The sequence below is a fragment of the Gossypium arboreum genome, chromosome 11, assembly GCF_025698485.1.
Source record: "Gossypium arboreum isolate Shixiya-1 chromosome 11, ASM2569848v2, whole genome shotgun sequence".
Lineage (NCBI taxonomy): Eukaryota > Viridiplantae > Streptophyta > Magnoliopsida > Malvales > Malvaceae > Gossypium > Gossypium arboreum.
The window spans coordinates 28,591,737-28,619,048 of record NC_069080.1 but is presented as its reverse complement, the minus strand read 5'-3'; the positions used below and the strand labels follow the sequence as shown (position 1 = coordinate 28,619,048).

Here is a 27,312-nt window from a genome sequence, read left to right as displayed (position 1 = left end):
GCATTAACTCGATCTATGGATCCCCTTATTAGGTTTCACCCTAATCCGGAAAAATCTTGTAACCCTATTTCTAGGAGTTCGATCAACTCCACTTAATTATGCCAAATCTATTCTTAGGCAGGGTCTATTCCTCTTCTGCATAAGCACATCAAATCATGAATTAATAACCAAAATATTAAATCAAGCATTAAGAACACATAATTAAGAACAAATCAAGTATTTATCATACACTTTAGATAATAATAACAAGATCCATCATAGGTTTTATCCCCCTTAGGTATCTAAGGGGTTTAGTTCATAATAAAATAAGAGTACATCTCAAAAGTTTGAAAATAACAAAACATAAAGAAAACTGTAAAACCCCTGAAGGAATTCTGAGAGAGATCTTCAGTCTTGGAGTAGCTCTGGCTTTTGAGATGGATTGTCTGGCTTCCTTCAAGTAATTTCCGGCGTGTTGTTCTGTGTTCTAGAAAAGTTCTGGAGAGCTAGCCCCCTTTCTAGGTCATACTTAGGGTGTTTATATAGGCTTTTGATTGGCTTTCTTCCCCCCTAAGTATCCTTTTTCCATGTAGAATACAACTCCTTGAAAAAGGGAGACGCCCGTGTGCCACGTCCGTGTGACGTGGTTGCAAGGCCGTGTGTGATTCGTTAAATTGCCACAGCCATGTGAGCTCAATGGTCAGGCCGTGTGAGTCGTGTAACCCTTGGTCGACACCCTCGAAAGGCACTGGCCTGTGAGCTGCCCGTGTGGCAAGGCTTAGGCCGTATGGGTCTTCTCGATTTGGTCTGTTTTGTCCATATTTTAGCTTGTTTTTGGCTCTTCTTGATTCTTGGTGCTCTCCTGGGTACAAAGCATGAAATAACTGGATTAAAAGCACAAAAAGCCACAAATCTAGTAGCAAACATCCATGAATATGCTAAGTATTTGGGGTAAAAATATGTATCATTTGGCGTCTATCAAATACCCCCACATTTAAGCATTTGCTTGTCCTCAAGCAAAATTCTCACTTACTACTAGAATTCATTCTGTTCAATCACATAATCAATATTGATAATATTACAAACTATTCCACGGAAAATTATACAGTGAGAATTTAACTATAGGGGCATTAAAGCCTCAAACAATCTAAATCAGATATTTCGATAATAAAATTATAGGTAAGCTCTTTCCTTTAAGTAATTAAATTTAGTCCTAAATACACAAGAGATGACATCCTCACTAAAGATTCACTCAAATCACTCAAAGTGTTTAAGGGTCAAGATTAAGCACTCGATTGTCTAACATGAAAAGTTATTACCATAGGCTTGCATGAAAATCAAATCTTCACCACTTGTAAATGATATGATACACTAATCAAAAGGTCTTTGCATGGTTGTAATGGGGTTTAGGTTACAGGTATGGATACAGGTTGAAGAACAAGGGTTAGAATCGAAATAATTTCAATATATTACCCCACTATCAAAAACTTAATTACTGAATGACAAACAAATAGCTATAACTATTTTACATGAGTTCATGACAACTTTAGCTTGCTGAGAATTACACATTTTTTTTAATAACAAATCAAGTTAATACAATACAGAAATTATACTTCATGATTCAGTAACAAAAAATGGTGAACATAGTGAGTTAACAATATTAAATTCAATCTCGATAAAAAGGGTCAAATTAAGTAAGAGGATTTCAACAATAATGGGTTAATGGGTTAATGATGAGGGTTAATCAAAGAAAAGGGTTAGTAGGCTCAAAGGGGATTCACTAAGGGTTTAATTATGTGGGAAGGATTTTTATGGAGTCAATGGGTTAAATCCTAAGTGCCTTTATCATCTCAGTATATCAAATCATACGTGTGATCTTGACATGTATAATCGAAGCAAGTTCTAGAATAACAGTTCAATGTTGACACACTCAAACCATAAAAGAAGTGAGCAAGAAAGAAAGTTATATGCTCAAAAGGCTAAAAGATCTCACCAAAAATTTGGGTTTTTGATGTCATTCCTATATACTTAAGATTTCAAGATAATACCTCAATTCAGGAAAATAACCTAAAAATTTTAGTTCTCAAATTATCAGCTTATCATGCTTGATTCTCTAATGTCCTATAGTTAAATAATCATGCATAATTCCCTTGGTCTAATTCATGACATATCAATAATAATTATAGATCAATCAGAATTCATTCGATCAGGATTATGAGAACATCACTTAAACACAAGACCAAATTCAGGGATTTGAGAATAATGCAAAAAGTTAGGTTTCATGTTCACCCCCCCACACTTAAGATGTACATTGCCCTCAATGTACAAAGATAGACTCTTCAACATAAAGAAAATCATAAGAGGGAAAGAGGTGAAACTCCCTATTAGAAGGATGCGGAGCTAAATTCTGAGGCTGGATTGTTTGGGGAAAATGGTTGCGGCCACTGTTCTTGGCTAGATGAAGAAATTAGGTCGTTAAGCATGGCACTCGTTAGGTATTGTTCCCTATTTGTTTCCTCATTGCGTAACATATTCCTAGCAGCTTTGCTTGGAAGTCTTTAGAATCATGAAAAGCTTATTAAGAGTTGGTGTGGAAGACAGTGTAGTGGAATTACTTGTTAGAAATACCATAAAATGGAAAAATAAAATTTACTAATATAGATATGTCTTTCAAAGTAACAAAATTGAAATGAAAATAAAAATCAAAAGAAAAATAAGAATAAAATAAATAAATAAAAATAAGAATAAGAATAAATAAAAAGAAAAAGAAAATAGGAGGATTCAATGATCCTCATCGGTAAGGCCCTCAAGTGGTGGTACTGGAGGTACGATGTGGAAGTGCTGGCACAACTGCTGCATCATGGCCTGCATATCATCCATCTGTCGGTCACGTCGCCGATCTCGCTCGTGGATCATCTCGAACTGCGTAGTGCAATACTACTCAAAATGGGCGAGTCGGTCAGAAAGATGTGCCAATGAAGAAGTTGCATGAACTGGTCGTTCCCTAGGTGGCGCAGTAGAAGGCTCCTCGTTCTATGAGGGGACTTCATCAGGAATGTCCTTAAGATCCTCCTCGTCAATGGCATGCGAGAGACGGTACTGAGAAGGATCGGCCCCACGTCGGCGCTTGATCATCTGCATGTGTAACATAGTCGTGATGCCCTGTGGGGACATCTGACCTATCAGGGTAAGCATTGATGACTGAGCCACGGTGTTGAGGAGGTCGAAGTGTCTGGCAAGGTGCGTCACATAGGGGCCGATGGAGATCACTCCCTTCTTATGTCGCTTGATCTGATGGCGAATGGCGAAAGCAATGAAGTAGGCCAAGTCAGTCACGTGTGCATTCGCCATGCACCATAAATAGTAGGCGTCGTGGGTGGTGACGACGCCGGTGCTCTCTCTCCTCCCGGTTAATATGTGAGCCAATATGGCATGGAGATAGCGGAGGGAAGGGGGGAGAGCTGAGGCCTTCGAGCGGTTAGGGTCTTAGAGAGTGGTGCCAAAGCCTTCCAGCATAAGGAGGGGGAGATGTGGATATTGCGTGGTAGTGCATTCATGTTCTCCTCCTCCATAAACTCATCGGTCTGGGACACTCATCGCACGAACTAGACTGCCTAATCGGAAGTGAATGGTGCATGGGTCATCATTGTTCATCATCACCACCTGTAAATGAAAAGTAGAGCATAATTCTAAGGTTAGCTCTAAATAAGTGGGCTCGGTAATAGCGAGAACCGTTCCCATGGGTCGGTGGACAGGAGGGCGTGGATGGCATCAGCGAGCTGGACTTACTCTATGGCAGCCCAGTCAATGCAACGACCTATGGTGATGGGTCGTGCGCGGAGTATTTGAAATAGCTCCTCCTGCGAAGCTTGTGGGAATTCAAGGAGCAGGTGCCGAACTTCGGTTGTAGCACGTACCGAGGAAGAACCCGGTCCCCTACGTCTCTTTGATGAAGGGACCGCGGCCTTCTTACCCCGTGATGACGACATAATGTACCTAAAAATATATAATCATTGATAGAATCCAAGATACATCAGTAGTTAAGCAATAGGCCTAAAATTAGTATATGCTATTTAGTAACTTAAACAAGTTAATTCTTAAAGCAAATTCCTAACTTGTCGAGAACATATTTATAATAGTAACAATATGTATGCAAAGCATGTAAAATACTAATGTAGCAACACAAATTGGAAAAATAAAGTTAAGAAAGTAAACCAGGGGTTGCTGTATGGAGGCGCACGGGCGTGTGGTGTCGAGTACGGGCGTGTGACGCGGGGAGGAAGCCGTGTGTTAGGAAAATGGAGGGTATAGTGAGGGGAAAATGGGGATTAATGCGAGTGGAGTGACTTTGAGGGTGGTTTGGGGTTGGGGAAGTGAGAATCTAGGGAATGGTGGCCGGAATAGGGAGTAGGGGTTGGGGGAGGGTGGATTTCGGCTAGGGTTTTGAAAAGATGAAGAAGATGAATAGTGGTTTGTTTATATAGGGGAGGGGCACACGGCCTAGGGCCACGCCCTTGTGTTGTGAGAGTAGCCCGTGTTTTTTGAATTTTTCAAATGTGGTCATGTAACGCCCCCACGCCCGAGACTGTCGCCGGAGTCGAGTATGAGGTGTTACTAAGCTTAGTTTAACATTTTTAGAACTTTGAATTATTTGTTTCTACATTCACAGCTTTTAGGCTACTTGCGTCACAGTCACAAGAAAAATCATATCTTGAGTTACGAAACTCGAAATTAAGATCTATAAATTTTTCCTGAATCTAGACTCATAGAACTATCTACTAATTTTTTTCTAGAATTTTTGGTTGGGCCAATTAGTACAGTTTATTAGTTAAAGTTACCCCTGTTTCAAGACTCGACTGGTCTGACCTCTGTTTACTTCGAACCATATTTCTCTCTGTACAAAATTCATATGACTATGAGGTTTGTTTATACTAAAACTAGACTCAATAAGGATTCTGAGGATATAAAATACACCACCTAATTATATCTTTACAATTTATGGTGAATTTCTAAAGTAGGAACAGGGGATTCAAAAACTGCTATGACTCTATTTCACTAAAATTAAAATATCTTCTAACATATACTTCCTTTACTTGTTTCATTTGTTTCATGTGAAACTAGACATAATAAGCTTCAATTTGATATGTATTTCACCACCAAATTCAATTTTTATGATTTTTAGTAAATTTTCAAACTCGCGTTAGTATTGCTGCGGTATTCTGTTTATGGTAAATTTCATCCTTTTATGAGTTTTATGCACTAAGTATCTTAATAGTTTTCCTTAACATCAAACATAATCTAAACTAACCATTTTCATAATTTATCATTATCAAGCATTTCCTCAACCATTTCACAACCATACCATAAGATCATTTACACAAAATGGGTATATTGCTATACATGCCATACTTAAATTTACAAGCCATTTACCAAAAATCTTACGGATAGTGTGATGAGCCTTCGACCTATCCCGACTCTGAGCTGGCTTGTCCAAAACTACAATGAGTAAGAAGGAGGAGTAAGCATAAATGCTTAGTAAGTTCATATGCAAATAATAAGTAACATAACAAACAGTTATACCACCAACATTAGCATACATCACTAAAACACATATCACATTTTAATCATTCTTCATCATCTTATTACCTTATCGTGGTTGTATCAATACTCAACCCGAGGGTTAAATACATACCTGTCCAAAATATCCATTTCATATCACTTACCAATACGCCTCTTTACATCTCGAAATTTTCCTCCATTTGAGTAGAACTTTACCCGTTGAACACATCGAATATAATTCGGATACATGGATAACTTGCACATAAGTGCCACATATTCAATCAAGCAATCATGTAACCCGCCCATAAGCGAACTCGGACTCAACTCAACGAGCTCGGCGTTCAGATCCATAAGTGAACTCGGACTCAACTCAACGAGTTCGGATGCCTAGTTACATCTCACGAACTCGGACTCAACTCAACGAGTTCGGATGCTCAACCATCCTAGTGACATGTCACTTGTATCCTAATCTATTCCTAAGTTTCAAACGGGCTTTTCCTCGAACACTTATCCTTGCTGTCTTCCGTAGAATGCCAAATCAATACTCTAGAACAATTATATTTAACAAGTAGTTCACATAATTTACATATTATTTGAAATTAACCACAAAGCATACATTTCATAATAAAATTCAGCATAACACATAATTAATATCAATAACTTAAAAATAACAATTATGCTACATTATTTACACATGAACTTACCTTGGTACCAAAATACAAAGATTTTGCAATTTAGTCCACAATCTTTTCTTTTCCTCGATTGAGGTCGATTCCACGCCTTTCTTGATCTAAAATAACACATTTAGCTTATTTAATACTCACATTATCAAATTAATCCTTAACTCAAATTTTGGCAAAATTACAATTTTACCCTAAACTTTTGCATATTTACATTTTTGCCCCTAGGCTCTGGATTAAACTTTATTCCTTATTCTTATGTTTTACAACATGCTGATCACTTTTCTCTTCTATGGCAACATCAAATTCTCACTCTAACATGTACTTGTGACTATTAGGTATTTTTACCGATTAAGCCCTTTTACTCGCTTTTTGCTTAAAATCGAGTAGTACAAGTTGTCTAACATAATTTAAAACTTCATATTATATCATAAAACATCAAAATACACAAATTTCACCTATGGGTATTTTTCCAAATATAAACCCTAGGTTAAATTATTGCTAACATAAGCTTTATCGAGTTAATGGATCTCAAAAACATAAAAATCATTAAAACGGGCTTGGAATCACTTACTATGGAGCTTGGAAGCTTGAAACAAACCCTAGCTATGGAGAACCCTTGAAATTTCGGCCTAATGAAGAAGATGGACAAAATTGGCTTTTAATTTTGTTTTTAATTCATTTTAATAACTAAATGACCAAAATACCCTTACTACTAAACTTTCCAAAAATTCCTTCCATGTCCTAATTTTGTCCATGAACTTAAAATTGGTAAAATTTCTATTTAAGACCTCCTCATTAATATTCCAAAATAATTTCATACTAAAAACTTCTAGAATGCAAGTTTTGCAACTTATTCGATTTAGTCCCTACTTTCAATTTAAACACTTTAGGCATAGAATTTCATCACGAAATTTTCACACAATCATGCAATCATATCATAAACATCAAAATAATTGTAAAATAATTATTTCTATCTCGGATTTGTGGTCACGAAACCACTATTCCGATTAAGCCCTAATTTAGGATATTACAGGTCATGCCCGGCTACTATCACATGCCTGTGTGTCTTCGGAGTGTGTGGCACACGGCAATGTCGCACGGTCGTGCCTAGCTTTGTTCGCTTCTCCTACGCCCGTGTTTTATGGTAGCACGCCCGTGTATTGTTGTCCACGGTTTAATGGCACAGGCGTGTCTCACTCCCGTGTCGAAGAAACAGAATCAAGCCTTGTCCCTGGCACGCCCGTGGTTTTCTATCCGACACCTGTATTCTTCCTATCAAGTTCACCCACGGCCATGTCACACGGCTGTGGGGATTTATCGCACCCCGTGTTTTTGGGAAATCATGTCCTGCTTCAACACGGCCGTCTCGCACGGCCGTGTCTCTTCCCCTGTTTGGCCACGGCTTTAGGCACGCCCGTGTTCCTGGCCATGTGTGCTGAAAAACTGTGCAATTCAAAGATTAAGTTAATGATTCAAAGTGTTAGAAATTAAAAATAATAAAGAAATCAAAATGTGTTAGTGCTCGGGTTGCCTCCCGAGAAGCGCTTATTTATAGTCTAAGCTCGAATTACCTCTTCGTTGAATGATCATGGTGGTTTGAGGAGTTCATACTCCTCATTCCTGTTGTCAGTTTTAAAATAAGGTTTTAATTGGGTGTTGTTTACCTTAAAAGTGCCGAACTTGGGATGACTCACCTCCATTGCTGAATGGAAAAATACTAAGTACCGTAAGAGGGATTCCCTCATTCGGTGTGGTAGTGACAATGTGAGGATCAACGTCATCTAGTAAGACTTTATCGCCAACCGTAAGTTGATTAGGAGAGGTATCGAGCTTGTTTTGGCGTAGTTTTGGTTTATCATGTTTTTTCGGTTTGTGTTCTCGCCATTCGTCTAGCTCCTCTATCCGTAGCCTTCGTTCTTCATGGGCATCTTTGTTCATTTCATGATAGTAGTGCACTTTCTCTGTTGTCTTATTTCGAGAAGGTTCCTGCAAGGACGATTGAATATTAGCTTTATTATCGATAGGTTTTATAGCATTATCCTGAGTTTTAAGGGTTTTGATTGAATCGCGTGCTTGGAGTGTTACTGTGTCGTCACCTGCACGAAGTGTTAGCTCCCCTGTGCCTACATTAATAATGGTTCTGGCAGTTGCTAAAAAGGGTCGTCCTAAAATTAAAGGTACCTCGTTATCCTCATCCATATCTAAGACAACAAAGTCTACTGGGTAAATAAATTTATCAATTTTAACGAGAACATCTTCAATAATACCCTTAGGAAATCTAACTGTTTTGTCAGCCAATTTTATGCTCATCCTAGTCTGTTTGGGTTTAGCAAGACCTAATCGTTTAAACATTTTATAGGGCATAACATTTATACTTGCCCCTAAATCAACTAAAGCATTATTCACAGATAAACTACCAATTAAGCAAGGAATTATAAAACTCCCTGGATCTTGCAATTTATTAGCTAGCTTATTCTTTAGAATAGTTGAGCAGACTGCATTGAGTTCCACATGTGATGTAGTGTCTAATTTCCTTTTATTGCTCAGAAGTTCCTTTAAGAATTTTGCTGAGTTGGGCATCTGTGAAAGAACTTCAATAAAGGGTAAGTTAATATGTAATTTCTTTAAGAGTTTGACAAACTTACCGAATTGTTCTTCTGTTCTGTATTTTGTCATTGCTTTAGGATATGGCACATGAGGATCATGATTCGTACTTACCTATTTGGGATCATTTTCGTTTAACTCTTCTCGTCATTTGTTCATCGCGTTGTTTTGCTGTATTTCTGGCTCGGGTATAACGAGTACGTTCTTATTTTGAGCACTAATTGCATTGAGGTGTTCCCTCGGATTAGGTTTAGTATTACTTGGTAGGCTATCTTGTGGTATTTCGGAGATTAGTTTGGACAGCTCGCCTATCTGAGTTTCGAGTCCTTGGATCGATGCTTGTTGATTCTTAAGTGCAGTCTCGGTATTTTGAAAACGGGTTTCTGACACCGAGATGAATTTAGGGAGCATCTCTTCAAGGTTCGCCTTCTTCTCTTGGTGATAAGGTGGCTGTTGAAAACCCTAAGGATTTTGTGGCTTTTGATTCCCTTGACCTCCCCAGGAAAAATTTGAGTGGTTCTTCCAACCTGCATTATAGGTATTACTGTATGGGTTATTTTAAGATCTAAAGTTACTATTACCCATATAGTTGACTTGTTCTTCTTTAGTTGTAGGATTGAAGGATTGGTATTCTGTATGCACACCTCCTCCGCTTGAGTCACACCTCATTTCTGGATGTACCTGCGTAGAACCAAGAAAACTATCAATCTTTTTATTGAGAAGTTCTATCTGATTAGAGATCATGGTGACTGAATGTAACACCCCCTAACCCCAAACCGTCGCCGGAATGAGGTTATGAGGCATTACCTATTATATCGGACAACTTACGAATAATTTACAATTAATATAACTTTCATAGTATAATATAATAATTAAGTCCCTATCTTGGACTCTCGAAGTTCAAACACGTATTAAAAGTAGAACGAGACTTGTTCGAGTATTCCAATTTTTTTTTTTATAAAAAAATTTCGACAGCATTTCTGCTTATTTTTACCTAAACCTCCTGCAAATTCAAACCAAAATCACCAACACCAATGTTTCACATTCATATAACTAATATTTATATCATTAACATGATTTTAACTTAATAACTATCATAGCATCATTCAAAATTGTTTATAAACTTCATTCATTTAACAACTTAATGTTCATGTATCAAAATATCATGTACTTTCCTTACCATTTCATTTAACCATCTAAATCTTATAATTCATCCTTCACTACTCAAAGTAATATACATATTCAAGTGACTAAACAACACCTATGTACATGCCACCTTTACCCAAAAGAAAATATACATCACCAAGTTTGTGTTGGAGCCGGATTGTTCTAGATGTTTGGTAGGGACACTTGACTTCTACTAACTCATGCACGGAAACAACCGTCTGTGAGTATGGATATACTCAATGGTATTACTATAAATCAAGACTATTTAACATTAATAAATTACAAACATCAACCATAAATTTTATAATTATTTAAACTACTTTTATATATAATTATTTTACTTAGTAAATCTTAAATTCATAATTCATTTTTCTCATACTAACTCAATTCATAATTTAGTTCATACATTCTTTCTCGTACTTTTCAATAGTGCTAAAACAAATAATCTCATTTTCAAAATTTCATTTCAATTATTTACCTTACTAACAAAGCTCAAACTATGACAAATACGTGGATTTCTACCCAAACACACCAGAATGTCCAACCCAAACACACCAAAATATTTTAAATCCTCTATAACACACCAGTAAGGCATTAAGTGCCTCTTCGGATAAATCGAAGTATATAATAACAGAAACATCTTCTCGGCCGAACTACAATCTCCTCATCACATCACAAATCCAATGGCATGCCATTTGTATAAAATCTAGTCCGACAAGTTAATAGGGTATTATTTTACTTTTTCTAATTTCAATTTTATTTACACAAAAATTTTCAATACTCATTCAATTCAAATATCTATTATCTTAATTCATATACAAATTAATTTTCACACAAGTGTATACCATCAACACCATACAATTGTCACCATTTATTTATTTTTCAATCAATACACTTTTCAAATAATCACATACTTACCTCAAGTCTTACTTACCATACATAACAATTAAAATTTCAGCAATCACTAATAATTAAAATTTGAATTATAGTAATACACACCGTAATTCTCCGTTTTAGTCCTCGATGACTTTCTCCTTTCCTTTTGATGTTTGACGTTTCAGGTTCTTTGTTGGCTACTGAAAATAATAGTAATTTATATTATTATTTACAGCATTAATTATAATAAATAATTAAATTTCTAAACAATTCCTACCTTATTCCCAATTTAATCCTAACTAAACTTAATTATTTTCTTTATCCAATTCACTCTCTTTTCTATTCAAATTTTGTTTAAACTTATATTTAACTATAAAATTTCCAGCATATTTCCCTAATTTTGAAATTTCTTCAATTTAGGCCCTTCAACATAAAACTTATAGCCTAGTTTACAATTTAATCCCTTAATCAATTCTAACTTAGAATTCATTAAATTAAATCCCTAATTCCATAATTTATCCAACATGAACCATATTTGGAAACATACAAACTCTTGAATTATCAACTTAATTTCATCAAAACTTGTTTTAAAGCTTCTAAAATATCAAAATTAAGAGAAAAGGACTTAATTAAGCTTACCAATTAAACTTGAAGCTTTAAAATCCCAATTTCCCTTTTTATTTTCTTTCCCTTTTTCTTCCCCTGTTTTCGTTTTGTTCCCTGCTTCGTTTCTATTTCTTTTGTTTTGTTTCTTTGTTTCCTTAATTCTTTTTATGCTTTATTATTTTATTAACATAATATAATATTAATATCATATATTAAAATATCTTTTACTTTAATATTAAGTAAATTAATAATTATATAACAAGTGTACATATTTATATTATTACAAATGTCAAAAGTAAATTAATAATTATATAACAAGTGTACATATTTATATTATTACAAATGTCATTATCTAATTTGCTTATCAAATAAAAATCTCATGATTTAATTAATACAATTAATAATTATAAAATATCTTTATACTTAAATTATAAGTAATTAATATTTAAATTACAATTCTTACACATGTATATTTTATTACCATACAATTGTCTTCTATTTAATTTATTTAATAATAATGCTAATAATAATAATCTAATATAAAACCATAATGTTAATTAATAATTATAATAATTTAATATAAAACCATAATAATAATTATTATAATATATAAAACCTAAAAAAATCTTTGATTTTATTTCACCAATATGCCACCTCATTTGTAGTCAATGGCTTAATTGCCATTTTAATCCTTTTATTTTCTATTGCTTTATAATTAAACTTTTACCCTTTATTCAATTTAATCCTTTTTATTACTTACTCTAAATTAAGCTAAATTCACCTAATTAGATCCTAATTAGACACACCACTAGGCTCATAAATATTTTTAATAATTATTTTCGAACTTATTTCACTAAGACGGAGGCCCTATAACTCACTTTTCCGGTGCCCGTGAATTTCGGGTTATTACACTGAATCGATGTTATAAACGCCAGCTGTTTTTGTTGGCTTAGTCCTCATGACTTGCTACTGATAGTTGTTCAGTGACATCTCCTCTATGTATTCGTAGGCATCTTCCGGTGTTTTATTGTTGATAGTTCCGCAATCATTTGTCTTGTCGAGGGATTCACACCATTGTAGAACGTTTGAACTTGCAACCATAGAGGTAACCCTTGGTGAGGGCACCTTCTCAATAGATCCTTGTATCTCTCCCATGCATCGTAAAGTGTTTCTAAGTTCATCTGCACAAAAGAAGAGATATCATTGCGTAATTTAGCCGTTTTAGCTGGCGAAAAATATTTTAGTAAAAATTTCTCGGTTATTTGCTCCCAAGTAGTGATAGACGCTCATGGTAATGAGTTCAACTACTGTTTAGCTTTGTTTCTCTATGAGAAGGGAAATAACCAAAGACAGATGGCATCATCAGAAACGCCATTGATTTTGAATGTATCGCAAAATTCCAGTAAATTTGTTAAGTGAGTGTTGGGATCTTCATCCTACAAGCCATCAAACTGAACAAACTGCTGTATCATTTGAATAGTGTTAGGTTTTAATTCAAAATTATTCGCAGCAATAGCAGGTCTAACTATAGTTGATTCAGTTCCTGTTAAAGAGGGTTTAGCATAGTCATACATAGTACGTGGAGCAGGATTTTGATTAGTTGCAATTGCAGGAGGCAGCTGATTGTCTTGGTTTTCAACCATCTCGTCGGTTGGAGGTTGAGTATTGTCTTGTTGTTCGTTTTCTGTGTATCGTAAACTACGCCTTATTTCTCTTTGATTTCTACGAACTGTTCGATCGATTTCTTTGTCAAAAAGTAAGGGTCCTGATTCTTCTAGTCATAAACTATAAAAACCTGCCAAGAGAAAGAAAAAGTAAATTAATAAATAAGAAAATAAAATAAAATTGCAAGAAAAATAAATGGTTAAAGTAATAAAAATTTAGTGTTCCTAATATTTCAGTTCCCCAGCAATGGCGCCAAAAACTTGATTGTAGTGATTCGTAACAAGTAATAAATATTTATAATGAAGATCAAACCTAGACTAACTATTATCACGACGAAAAGGCAAGCGCACCTATCGAACAATAGTATAGTAATGGCAAGACCAGGATATCGTACCCAAGGGAACCAAAAGTACTAGTAATAACTATCTTTTTATTATCTAGCCTAAGAATAAAAGGGTTTGTTTATTAAACTAATTATCTAAACTAATTAACTAATTTAATTAAAGTGAAGAGAGAATTTGGAAAAAGACTTGAAGAGAAGCAATTAATAAAGACAACACCCAAGGAGAAATCCACCTAGATTTCACTTGTTATCTGACTTTGAACCGGACGATTTATTCACTTGACTTGTTCCGTAGAGATCCCTAAGTTAAGTTATTATCCCTATTCAAGACTAATAACATCTAATCCCTAGATTGAATAACCGAGACTTTTCTCTAATTAACACTCTAGGGTTGCATTAACTCGATCTATGGATCCCCTTATTAAGTTTCACCCTAATCCGACAAAATCTCGTAACCCTATTTCTAGGCGTTCGATCAACTTCGCTTAATTATGCCAAATCTACTCTTAGGCAGGGTCTATTCCTCCTCTGCTTAAGCACATCAAATCATGAATTAATACCCAAAATATTAACTCAAGCATTAAGATCACATAATTAAGAACAAATCAAGTATTTATCATACACTTCAGATAATAATAACAAGATCCATCATAGGTTTCATCCCCCTTAGGTATTAAGGGGTTTAGTTCATAATAAAATAAGAGTACATCTCAAAAGTATGAAAATAACAAAATATAAAGAAAACTCTAAAACCCCTGAAGGAATTCTGAGAGAGATCTTCAGTCTTGGAGTAGCTCCGGCTTTTAAGATAGATCGTCTGGCTTCCTTCAAGTAATTCCCGGCGTGTGGTTCTGTCTTCCAAAAAAGTTCTGGAGAGCCAGCCCCCTTTCTAGGTCATACTTAGGGTGTTTATATAGGCTTTTGATTGGCTTTCTTCCCCCCTAAGTATCCTTTTTCCGAGTAGAATACAACTCCTTAAAAAAGGGACATGCCCGTGTGCCACAACCATGTGACATGGTTGCCAGGCCGTGTACGATCCGTTAAATTACCACGGCCGTGTGAGTCGTGTAAACCTTGGTCGACACCCTTGAAAGGCATGGGCGTGTGAGCTGCCCGTGTGGCAAGGCTTAGGCCATGTGGGTCTTCTCGATTTGGTCCGTTTTGTCCCCTTTTTAGCTCGTTTTTGGCTCCTCTTGACTCTTGGTGCTCTCCTGGGTACAAAACATGAAATAACCGGATTAAAAGCACCAAAATCCACAAATCTAGTAGTAAACATCCATAAATATGCTAAGTATTTGGGGTAAAAACATGTATCATTTGGCGTTTATCAGTGTCATGCCTAGGAAACGTTTTAACCAACCGGGCACCAGAGAGGTTGGGACTTCCACGATCAGCAGTAGTGGAGTCAGCGAAATTTGCCATGGACACAGCTAGAAGAACCTCTAGGAATGTTAGGAGACTGATACCATGTTGTAAGTACAAAAGTGAAGGAATTTACAAAGAGAAATTGAAAAATAAATGTGAATAAAACAAATGAATATTCTGATATTCTTGATTGCTTTGATCAATACACTAGTAGGTCTTTTATACAAGAATAGAGAGTAACTGCTGTTAACAACTCTTCTAATAGACTATTAGATTGTATGACAAATTCCTTAACAACTTATCTTATCCTATACTTAACATAGGCCGTGTGGAGCATACTGACTTGGTTTCTAATTAAACACCAGGGGACACACGGTCGTGTCACTTGACCCTGTGTCACACACAACTGAGACACACGTCCGCGTCTCTGCCCATGTGGACAAAATGACATATAACATGGCATACATAGACATTCAAACCAATCTCAACCAAGCCTAATTCATGTTAATTCCATACCATCAACCAAAAGACACACAAGTATTCACAGTAAACCATTAAATTCATACAAATTTCTCATTCTCAAACCACTTAAATGGCCACTTTCAATTATGCACTATTTTGCCTAAAACCATAAACATACCAATCTTAATTTCAACTATTTGATACTCAAGCTACCAATCCACAAACAACCATTCACATGGAAATTTTTAACCACATCACAAAAGGGAATACGTACATATAGATATATATACATAGGCAAATATACCAAAATAAGCCAAATCACATGGCTATACACCTAATCAAAACATACTTCATTTACAAACTGAATAAATTGGCTAAATCCATTATAAACATATAATCATATTAACCACAACTCCTATACATGCCATATAACCAAATACACAAGTTCAATAGTACCAAAATGATAGCTTGATAGTCTGATGAGATCTCCGACGACTCCCAAATCCGAGTAGACTTCAATAATCACTATAAAACACGGAAAAGTAAACAAAGTAAGCTATAAAACTTAGTAAGTTCGTATAGTAATAAAATCAACTTACCATATATATGAAATTTAAGCAATTAATAAACAATTAAACATATCATAATATAACTCATATTGATCAACAAACCTATTACATACTCATTCACAAGATTAGATATGAAATTCACAAGTTTCTTCGATTCAATGCTTGTATGTTTCATGTACATATCCATATCAAATTGTATCAATTTCATACTCATCCATATCCTTGATGTACTCGTTGAACCATTCAGAATAATATAGGATAACCGGGAATCTTGCACCCTAAGTTCCAAATACATAGCCAAAGTTATCTCAATCTCATATCTCATTAATGCTCACTCTTAAGCTATCAACAGGTCTACTCACACAGGCTGACGGTCATGATGTAGCTACACGGTGCTGCTCACACAAGATGACGAGAATTCATAACACATGCCGGATAAATCAGCCATCAGTAGGACATACGGACCAGCACCCAAACACATAACCTCTAATGACATGTCATACGTATCCTAATCTATTCCTAAGGTTCAACCAGGATTTCCAATTGCCGAATCTTCATCAAACATATCCGTAAGATCATATTCACAATTAATTCAATAATAATGTATTTAAAACACAATTATATTAATGCTTATTAACATACAAACTTACCTCGATTCACAAAAACGATAAAATGGATTGACTAGTCCAATACTTTATTTTTCCCCCGATTTAGATCCAAATTTCATTTTTCTTGATCTATATAATATCAAATTTAATTTAATTCATTATCATTCTATTCAATTTAACCCAAAAATCACATTTTGTCAAAATTACACTTTTGCCCCTAATAGTTTAACATCTTTACAATTTAATCCCTAGCACATAAAAATACAAATTCATGCAATTAAGTCCCTACCCATGCTAGCTGAATTTTTCTTATTATCATAGCAGCCCATATTTTTCATTTATTTCACATTTCTACCACAAAATTTTCATATTTCATAAATAAATCCCTAATTTGCAATTTCACCCAAAATCACTTAACAAATGATGTTTATTTAACAACTATTCATTTTCTGTCATCAAACATCAAAATACACACATATTCATCAATGGTAAAACCCTAATCCTTTGATAGTTTTGCAAATTAGTCCCTGGGCTAGCTAGATTAAGCTATAGTGACTCCGAAAACATAAAAATCATTAAAAACGGGACAAAAATTACGTACCAATCAAGCCTCAAAGTGACTGAACCCTAGATGAAAAAAATGGATTTCTTTCCTTTGAATATTCGGTTGGAGGAGATTATAAGAGATAAAAATTGGTTTCATTTTATTTATTTTAATATTAATTTACTAATTTACTTAATTAACTTTTTAATTTCAATCAAATTCAACAATACCAATGTCATAAATGTCCACTAACACACTGATGATCTAATTACCACAGAAGGACCTCCACTTTAAGGTTCCATAGCTATTAGGCACCTTTATCTATTAGAACACCATTTTTGCACTTTACGCGATTTAGTCCTTTTTATCAAATTAAGCATTCAAACGATAAAATTTGTTAATGGAATTTTCACACTATCATACTATCATACGTAGACCTCAAAATAAAAATAAAATAAATATTTTGACCTCAGATTTGTGGTTCCAAAACCACTGTTTCAATTTGTCTAAAAATATGCTGTTACACCACCTCTCTATCCAGAGGTACTCTGGGAATTTCCTCGGGAAAGATGTCTAGGAATTCCCTCACGATGTGGATATCTCCCACTAAAGGTTTTTTGGGATCAGAATCAGATATGTAAGCAAGGTATACCTTGCACCCCTTTCAAACTACCTTCCCTGCTACAAGAGCAAAGATTACATTAGAGAGGTAATCTCGATGCTCACCAACCATGAGCACCTCGTCTTTATCAGTCGATCTTAGAGTTACCCTCTTAGTTGCATAGTCTAGACTGGCCCGATACTCAATGAGCCAATCTATTCCCAGAATTAAATCAAACTCATTGAAGGGTAATTCCATTAAATCATCTGGAAATACCATACCCTAGAGCTCCAAGGTTACCCGCCTATATACTCTTTCAACTCAAATTGACTGACCCAAAGGACTAATCACAGAAAAATCTCTAGCAATATTCCCAGCGATTAAACCTAGATTTACAGAAACAACACTAGCTATGTATGAGTTAGTAGAGCCAATATCAATCTGAGCATAATACAGAACATAATGATTAAAGAAAGTACCTGCAATGACATCAGCATCATCGCTCTCATCGCGACATCTAACCGCATAAACTAGTGCTGGCTGACGAGCCTCAGCCTGACCTGTGCCTCTACTTGGTGTTCGCTATCCTCTTCTAGATCCATTACTAACCCTACCAGTACCACGACCCTTAAACGGTTGCTGAACCTATCTCGGAAGTAGAACAGGATTGAGAGCCAGAGTTTGTGCCACATCTAACACTGGATCTGATCGACAGGGGAAATCTCTAACTCGATACTCTATCGACCTACAACGGAGGCACGTTCCTAACTTCTTCCACCACTCGCCTGAATGACGCTTCCTAGAATCACTACACAGCTGAATCTCAGTCACTACAACTGGTGTCTCGGCCCTCGAGGGCCTATCAAATCTCACCTGCTTCTTAGGACGCTGACTAGAACCAGAGGGACCCGAATCCCTCTTAATATTATTTTGATATTTCTCATGATTACGCCGCTCGCGCTCAGTGCGCTTTACTTCTTCCAATAATTTTCCTTTACAAACTAAGATCGTAAAAACCAGCTTCCTCTGAGGAGCTATCAAAACCCACAAATTATATCTCAATCCTTCCTCGAACCTCATACACTTGTTGTAGTCAGATGCTACCTGTAACAGCCTATTTTTGAGTCAAATTAGAACGGTGATTTTGGGACCACAAATATGAGGTTGAAATATTATTTTTGGTGTTTAAAGCATGATAGTATCTATGTTTGAAAATTTCGTGAGCTAATTTTATCGTTTAATTGCTCAATTTGAGAAAAAAGACTAAATCGCGTAAAATGCAAAAGTTGCATTCTACTTGTTAAAGGTGTCAATTGACTTTTGCTTTTAAATATGATGGCCTTAAATGGTAATTAGACCATTTTAAGGGTTAATTGACATTAATGGACATCCATTATATGATTTTATATGTTTATTAGTAAGGTTAATATAGTAATTCATTAACAAAAGTTGATAAACGAAAAAAAAGGAATTTTGTCCATCTTTCTTCTTATTGGATGAATATTGAAGAAGAGAAAGAATTCATTTTGTTCATTTAGGGTTCAGTACACACATAGCTTGATTAAGGTATGGTTTTAGCTCGATTTTTGATGATTTCTATGTTTTTGTAATTGTTGCAGCTTAATCTAGCTAGCCCGTACCTTTAATTTTGAAACTGTTAAAGATTTTAAGAGTTTCCATTGTTGATTCTATGAGTTCTTTGATGTTTAATGATGAAACATGAAAGCTTGATGATAGATTTTAATGTTTTGTAAAGTGATTTTTGACAAAAATGTCAAATAGGATTATATTGTGAAATGTGTAAATTGACTGTTGAAATGTGAAATAAATGAAAGCTACGGGCTGCTAGGGACTTATAGGTAATTTGGCTAAGCTAGAGTATAATAAAATTATGTGAATTTTGTGTATTTGTGAAATAAGGACTAAATTGTGAAATTGTGAAAGTTTAGGAGCTAATATCAAATATGCCAATGGACTAAATTGAATGAGTAGATGAATAAATAAGTTAATTTTGAATTCATATAGATCAAGAAAGAAAGAATTTGGATTTAGATTGGGGGAAAAGCAATGTTGTCGAATAGTCGATCCGATCAGTCAATTCCGAAAACGAGGTAAGTTCATATAATTGAACTTAAATGTGTATACATTTATTGAGTGGATTAAATTGAGATAGTATTTATTCTATTCGATAAATGTTGAGATATTACATGAAATGTACAAGTTGAGTAAGGCAAGTTGCTGAATAAGACCATAGTCGAGCTATGGCAATCGAATAATAAGACCATAACTGGGTTATGACATGTAAATGAAAGACCACGACAGGGCCATGGCAATGTATGTGTAAAACCATAGTTGGACTATAGCATAGGAATATCGATGAATTTTTATTATGAGCATTTATAAACCGGAGAGGTTTGATAAGAGTATTGATGAGAAATAGAAAAGTATCAGTACAGGTATGTACGAAAAACTATTCAAGTATCGAGTTAGATGAAGTTGAGAACTCATGAATGATGATATGAATAAAGTTGATGTTAGCTCATGAATTGATGCTTTAAATGTTAATGATATTATCTATTTTGAATTGGTAATGAATGTTGTGATTATTTCATGTTCACGAACGAACTTACTAAGATTTATAGCTTACTCTTTTTAATTTTCAATGTTCTATAGATTTACGAAGCTGGCTCAGATCTGGGAATCATCAGAGACTTCATTGCGCTAACGATCATCTATTTGTTACTTTTGAAGCTATCTATATATGTTATATGGCATGTTTAGGCTTGAGTCATTTTGGTATGTTTGATGGATATGTATTTCGGCCATTTGAGATGGCATAAGATGATGAACTTGATGATGCTTATGAATGTGCAATTAGTTTTACTTTTAATGTTTGTAATAGACCTATAATGAAAGAATGGGATTGAAGTGGTTATCTGTGCTTGGATTGGTTTTGCTAAATGAATTATATGTGTGAGTTATGTTTAGTAAATCAAGTTAAATTATTTGGTATTCGAATAGGTGAATGGTATGGATTTGAGTATTGAATTTAGTTGAAATGGATATGGTATGATTATGTATTGGTTGGTGAACTTTGGTTGCATATTTGTGACTTAAAATGACACCATTGAGCTTGTGTAGGTATGTACAAAAAGGCTGGCAGTTTGGCTTTGCAAATGGCCTATTTTTGTTCACATGGGTAGAGACATGGGCATGTGTCTCAACCGTGTGTGACCCACGATTAGGTTATACGACCGTGTGTCCCTTGATGTTGAAATTGAATTGAAGTCAGTTTGCTCTACACGGTGTCACACACAGGCGTGTGACTAGCCATGTGGTATATGTCAGTGTACTCCCAAAATGGCACACAGCCTAGCACACGGGTATGTGTGGCCATTTTGTAGGGCACACGAGCTAGACACACGGGCGTGTGGTTGACTATGTGACCCAAGTCAGTATACCATCTAGTTTTCACATGGCCTGGCACACGGGTATGTCCTCGACCGTGTGATACAAGCCAGTATGTATGCCCTGCTGTGATAACCCGAATTAGGGCCTAATCGAAATAGTGGTTTCATAACCACAAATTCGAGATAGAAATAATTATTTTATAATTATTTTGAGGTTCATGATATGATTGCATGATTGTGTGAAAATTTCGTGATGAAATTTTATGCATAAAGTGCTTAAATTGAAATTAGGGACTAAATCGAATAATTTGCAAAACTTGCATTCTAGAAGTTTTTAGTATGAAATTGCTTTGGAATATTAATGAGGAGGTCTTAAATAGAAATTTGACCAATGTCTAAGTCTATGGACAAAAATTGGACAAGGATGGAATTTTTGGAAAGTTTAGTAGTAAGGGCATTTTGGTCATTTGTATATTAAATGAAATAAAATGGGAAAAATAACACAAAAATGTGTTCATCATCATTAAGCTTGGCCGAATTTCTCCTCTCTCCATAGCTAGGGTTTCTTCAACTTTCAAGCTTCATAGTAATGTTTTTGAAATTCCGGTAGCTCGATTTAGCTTATGTTAACAATAATTCAACCTAGGGTTCATATTTGGAAATATACCCATAGGTGAAATTTGTGTATTTTGGTGTTTTATGATAGAATATGAGGTTTTAAATTATGTTAGACAACTTGTGCTACTCGGTTTTAAGTAAAAACAAGCAAAACGAGCAAAACGACATAATCGGTAAAAATACCTAATGTTCATAAGTACATGTTAGAGTGAGAATTTGATGTTTCCATAGAAGAGAAAAATGTTCACCATGTCATAAAACATAAGAATAAGGGCTGAAATTAAATTTCCGAGCCTAGGGGAAAAATCATAATTTTGTAAAAGTTAGGGGGCAAAAACGTAATTTTTCCATAATGTGATTTTTGGATTGAAATAAATAGTATGAGTGTTAAATGAGCTAAATGTTTTGTTATAGATAAAGAAAGACGTGGAATCGATCGTGATCGGGGAAAAGAAAAGCTTTCGATGACTGTCCATAGAATCGATCTTAAAGTTTACACCGAGGTAAGTTCGTACATGAATAATTTATCGATTTTTTTTTTATTTTATGTTGTTATCATATGAATTGGTGACTGTCCATAGAATGATTAAATGATGGAATTTGCAAATTTAATTAGATTATGAATAAGTGTTAACAGTGAAAAAGGAAAGATTTTCCGGTTGAAACTTTGGAACAGGAACAATACGAATGACCCATTATGAATACACGTGTGTAGTACTAAGTGTAGGCTACTACGTGTATCATACTGTTAAGTCGCATGTGTAGTACTAAGTGCAGGCTACTATGCGTACTCAATGACTTCGATCACGTGTGTAGTACTAAGTGGAGGCTACTACGTGTATCAGATGATGAGGTCACATGTGTAGTACTAAGTGCAGGCTACTACGTGTACCGGATTGTTGATCGCATGTGTAGTACTAAGTGCAGGCTACTATGCATATCATATAGCTTCGGCTGTAAGTGTGGAAGGGGGAAATATGTGTAAAGAATGGTATATTTGTTATTTTTCCGTTGAGTTCAACGGGGAAAACCGATAAAGTGGTAATATGTGAAAGTTATTATAAGGTGAATATGTGCAAATTTATGTTTATGAAAAGTTAGGAGCTATGTGCTCGACAATTGAGTGAATTCTGGTATAACAAAAAGGACTAGGTGGAATTATGCAACAGTGAATGTTAGAAATAAAACAGTGTTGGATAGCAGCAGTTACATGATTTTAAAAATTTACCAAAAATCGTGGAAATTGAATAAAAATTAAAATGATATATGAAAATAAATCTTGATGAGTCTATTTTCACATAAAAGAAACAGGGGAAGAAAAAGAATTCTATATTGTGTGATATTTGAATTCTTGTGAAACAGGGTCTGAATGAATTCAAGATCCCCTGTTCTGACTTTATAAATTCACCATAATTTGTAAAAAATTATTAAGAGTCATACCTTATATGAATGGATTCCTTATTGAGTATATTTTTATGGGAAACAAACGGCATGGTCGTTGGAATTCTGTACAGGGAGAAATTTGGTTCGTAGTGCACAGGGGTTAGAGTATTTGTACCCTGAAACAGGGGAGACTTTAACTAATAAACTGTACTAATTGGCCCTACCAAAAATTCTAGAAAAACATTAGTAAGTAGAAATATGAGTCTAGTTTCAGGGAAAATTTATGGAATTCGATTTTGAGTTTTTTAGCTCGAGATATGATTTTTTTTAAACTGGGACTGCAGAAAACAGCCTGTCCTGAATATGTGATTATATACTAGTATGATTGTTTTACTTTGATAAATTGAATATCAATTTTGTACTTACTTACTAAGCTATATGCTTACCTTCTTTTCTTTTTCTTGTCTTATAGAGTTACTAAGCCAGCTCGAGATTTGGAGATCGTCAGAGACCCATTCACACATCCACACTATCAATACTTTTTGTTATTTTGTAAACACTATTTTGGAATTATGGCATGTATAGAGGGCTGAATGATTTTGTCATATGTCATAATTAATTTGGTTTAAAATATTACTTTTCAAAATTTGATAATTTACTTGTATTTATGTATATCTGTTAATGTTATCTATTTTTGTTCAAACTAGAGGAATTAATTATGTAAGATCAGGTAAATGTGTGAATTCATGTTTTCGTGATCTGTAATATTCCATACCTTGTTCCGGCTTAGAACATGGGTAAGGGGTGTTACACCTGCTTCCACACGGCCTAAGACACGGGTGTGTCTACTAGCTGTGTGATGCACATAGCCTGTTCACACGGGCATGTGACCATTGTATGATTGAAAAATTTCTAAGTTTTCTAAAATTTTTGTATGTTATCGGTTTAGTCCCGAACCACTTCTAAAGCACGATTAAGGCCTCGTAAGCCCTTATAAGGGACAATGTGATTGATTTGAATTATATATGAGAATGAATGCTTGAGGTTAATAAATGTAAGCTAAATGTTGTACATTCATCGGTAATGCCTCGTAACCCTACTCCGGTAATGGATAAGGGTTAGGGGTGTTACACTACCCAACTCAGTGCATACCTACTCAGTCACAAAAACTCGGCTTCATATTCAGCCATAGACTGGTCACCCTGAACAAGGCTCATAAAATCATGTCGGCGAACCTCAACATAACTCGCCCCCACATACTTACCCTGGAATGCGTTCTTGAAATAGTCCCAGCTCACTCGTTGAGTCTGAGCACCTTGCTCAATGCTAAGCCACCACTGATAAGCTTCGTCCCAGAGTAGAGACACAGCACCCCTCAATTTCTGAGTGGGAGTGCAGTCAAGATCTATCATAATATGCTCGGTAGCCTCGAGCCAATATTCTGCAACAGTAGGAGCAACTCCTATGACGCCCTTGAATAATTTAGCCCCATTTAACACGATTAAATCCCAATTTGTTTCTAACACGTGTTTTGGACCTCAAGGGCTCATAAAAGGGACGATATGATTGAGTTATGATATTTTTGTGTGGTTAATTATGTAAATGTTTGTATTTGATTGTCTGGTAATGCTCCGTAACCTGATTTCGGTGATAGATAAGGGTTAGAGGGTGTTACATGTGCCCTTATAGGTACCTCTGAATATGAATTGACAGATTGTAGTTTTTTACACATCGAGTGTACTACATGTGTATCCATTGATATTTCAAATAAATTCAACGGGTAAAAATCCTGATATGAGACAGTGAGAATTTGAGATGAATTTTCATAAGAACATACTTGAATTACATGGACATGAACTATACATGATTTTTGAATACATGATGTTGAAAGTATGTGTATATGGAAAAAGGTTATTATTGTGCTCATACAAGTTTATTGATATTTATATGAGATATATATGATTAATATGCTTTGTACATGCTACTTGATCACATGATGAGAGAAATATTTGAAAATGGAAAGGATATCGTTTGATACATTGAAGGATGATGTACTCAATACATGAATGTGGAACATACTTGATGACTTTGTTCATCCATGATATATTGAAAAATGTGATGGAAGAAATATTTGTATGAATCTTGCTTGATGACTACGTACATTCGTGAATTTAAGCTATTATACGGATTATAGTGACTGACATGGTTGATGAGGGTATGTGTTTAGGCACTTGGCCAACACGACTTGGGAATGAAATGTATGTTTACCTTATGTTTATAAAATTGTGGTAAGTTAAATTCTCAGTTATACGAACTTACTAAGCTTAAGAGCTTACATTGTTTTTAATTTCCTTATTTTAAAGGAATTCAGAAGCTCGTTGGGTTGGAAGCTTGGCGAAGATATTTCACACTATCCATCGGTCCATTCAGTGCAAATGGTAAATTTAATTCTGGTTATAATGGCATGTATAGGTTAATTTGGCCAATGATAGCATGATAATGCTTTGGTTGTAACTAGCCATTGAAATGGCTAGTATTAAGTATATTTTGATGAAAATTGTATAAGTCATTATTCTGTTTGGTGTGTTTGAAATGGTTGTGTGATGAAAAGCATATAAATCTAATGATAAATGGTTTTAAGTAAGCATAAATGAGAAAATATACTTATATGTATATATATGTGTATTTGGTAAGTTTAAACACTTGAACATAGGTAATGATAGGTCATGCATAAGACTCGGTTTTGACTTGATTTTAACATTTTGTATTGACTTAGGAATATGTTAAAATGTTAATGTAAGTGGAAGACATATTTAGGTGAGAAATAAGGCTTGGAAAATGGCCTTATTCTGTCCACACGAGTAGACAGACGGGCGTGTGTCTCAACCGTGTATGATACACGGCCATGTTCAAGGGTGTGTGATTTAGCCGTGTATCCCCTGCATCTTAAAAACTAAGAAACAAAATGCTCAGGTATTATCACACGAGAAGAGACACGGGCATGTGTCTCAGTCGTGTGTGTCACACGGCCCAGTACACGGGCGTGTGGCTGGCCGTGTGACCTAAGTCAGAGTGTAACAGCCTAATTTTGGGGCTAATTAGAAAATTGGTTTTGGAAACTACTATTTTGAAGCCAGAGAAATTATATTATTATTAACTTATGTGTTATGGCATGATTGTATGGATGCATGAAAATTTTTGGAGATAATTTTAGCGATTTCATGCTTAATTGCGAAAAAGGACTAAATCGCATAAAGGGAAAAGGTTTTGTTTTACGACCCAAATGTGTTAAATAGCTAGAGAACCAAAATTTAAGGCCTTTAAAGGGAAATTAGACTCTTTTAAATAGAGGTGGCCGGCCATAGGGGACAAGATTGGTCAAAATGTCAAAGTTAGGTGACATTTGGTGACTTAATTGATTAAAATAAAACAAAAGAAAAAGGGCTATCATCTTCCTCACCTCTCCACCGAAATTTTCGGCCATTCTAGGGGTTTTAGAAGCTCAAAATTTTAGTAACTTCTCATCCTTGCAAGTAAGTGATTTAGATGGCTTTTATTGATGATTTTACATTTTTAGGACCCTTGTAACAAGAGCTAGCTAATGAGGGACTATATTGGAAGATGGTTAAAAGTCTAGGGTTCTGCCATGAGAGTATTCATGTTGTTTTTTGAAATTTTATGGAAGAAAATGAATCATGGTTGTGAAATAAACAACTTTTGTGAAGTAGTTTTCATGGAAACCCTAACTAAGGACCATTTTGCATAAGCTATGAAATAGGAGATAAATGTGTGAAATAATGAGAATTTTGAGAAGTTATAAAATGAATTCGGTTAGGTTTGGCTAATAAGAAAATTCGATAAAAATCAACTTTCGGGCCTAGGGGTAAAATCATAATTTTTGCAAAGTTTAAGGGCAAAACGGTGATTTTACCAAAGTATGAGTCTCAAGTTGAAATGAATGATTTGTGTATTAAATAAGCTAAATTTCAACATTTTAGATCAAGAGAAACGTGATTCGGGTCTTTATCGAGGGAAGAACAAAGTTTACGAGGATTAGGCTCGTTCCCATCATTTTGTGCCGAGGTAAGTACATATGTAAATAATGTGTCATTGTAGCTTATTTTTAAACGTTTTACTGCTATCATGTATTATAATCTTACTTGTTACCATAGAAGCATAAACATTGTGATACAATAGTAATCTACATGATGAATAAGTACGATGAAATCAGGTTAAATATGAAATCCCGTTGAACCTTAAAAATAGTATA

The 27,312-nt window shown here is 35.0% G+C and overlaps 1 non-coding gene across 1 annotated transcript; it reads left to right on the top strand.

Moving 5' to 3' along the window:
• Window positions 1–12,581: 12,581 nt before the first annotated feature.
• On the top strand, window positions 12,582–12,688 carry LOC128284976 (small nucleolar RNA R71). Its single transcript, XR_008275392.1, has one exon. It is a non-coding gene; the product is annotated as a small nucleolar RNA R71 (small nucleolar RNA).
• Window positions 12,689–27,312: the final 14,624 nt, after the last annotated feature.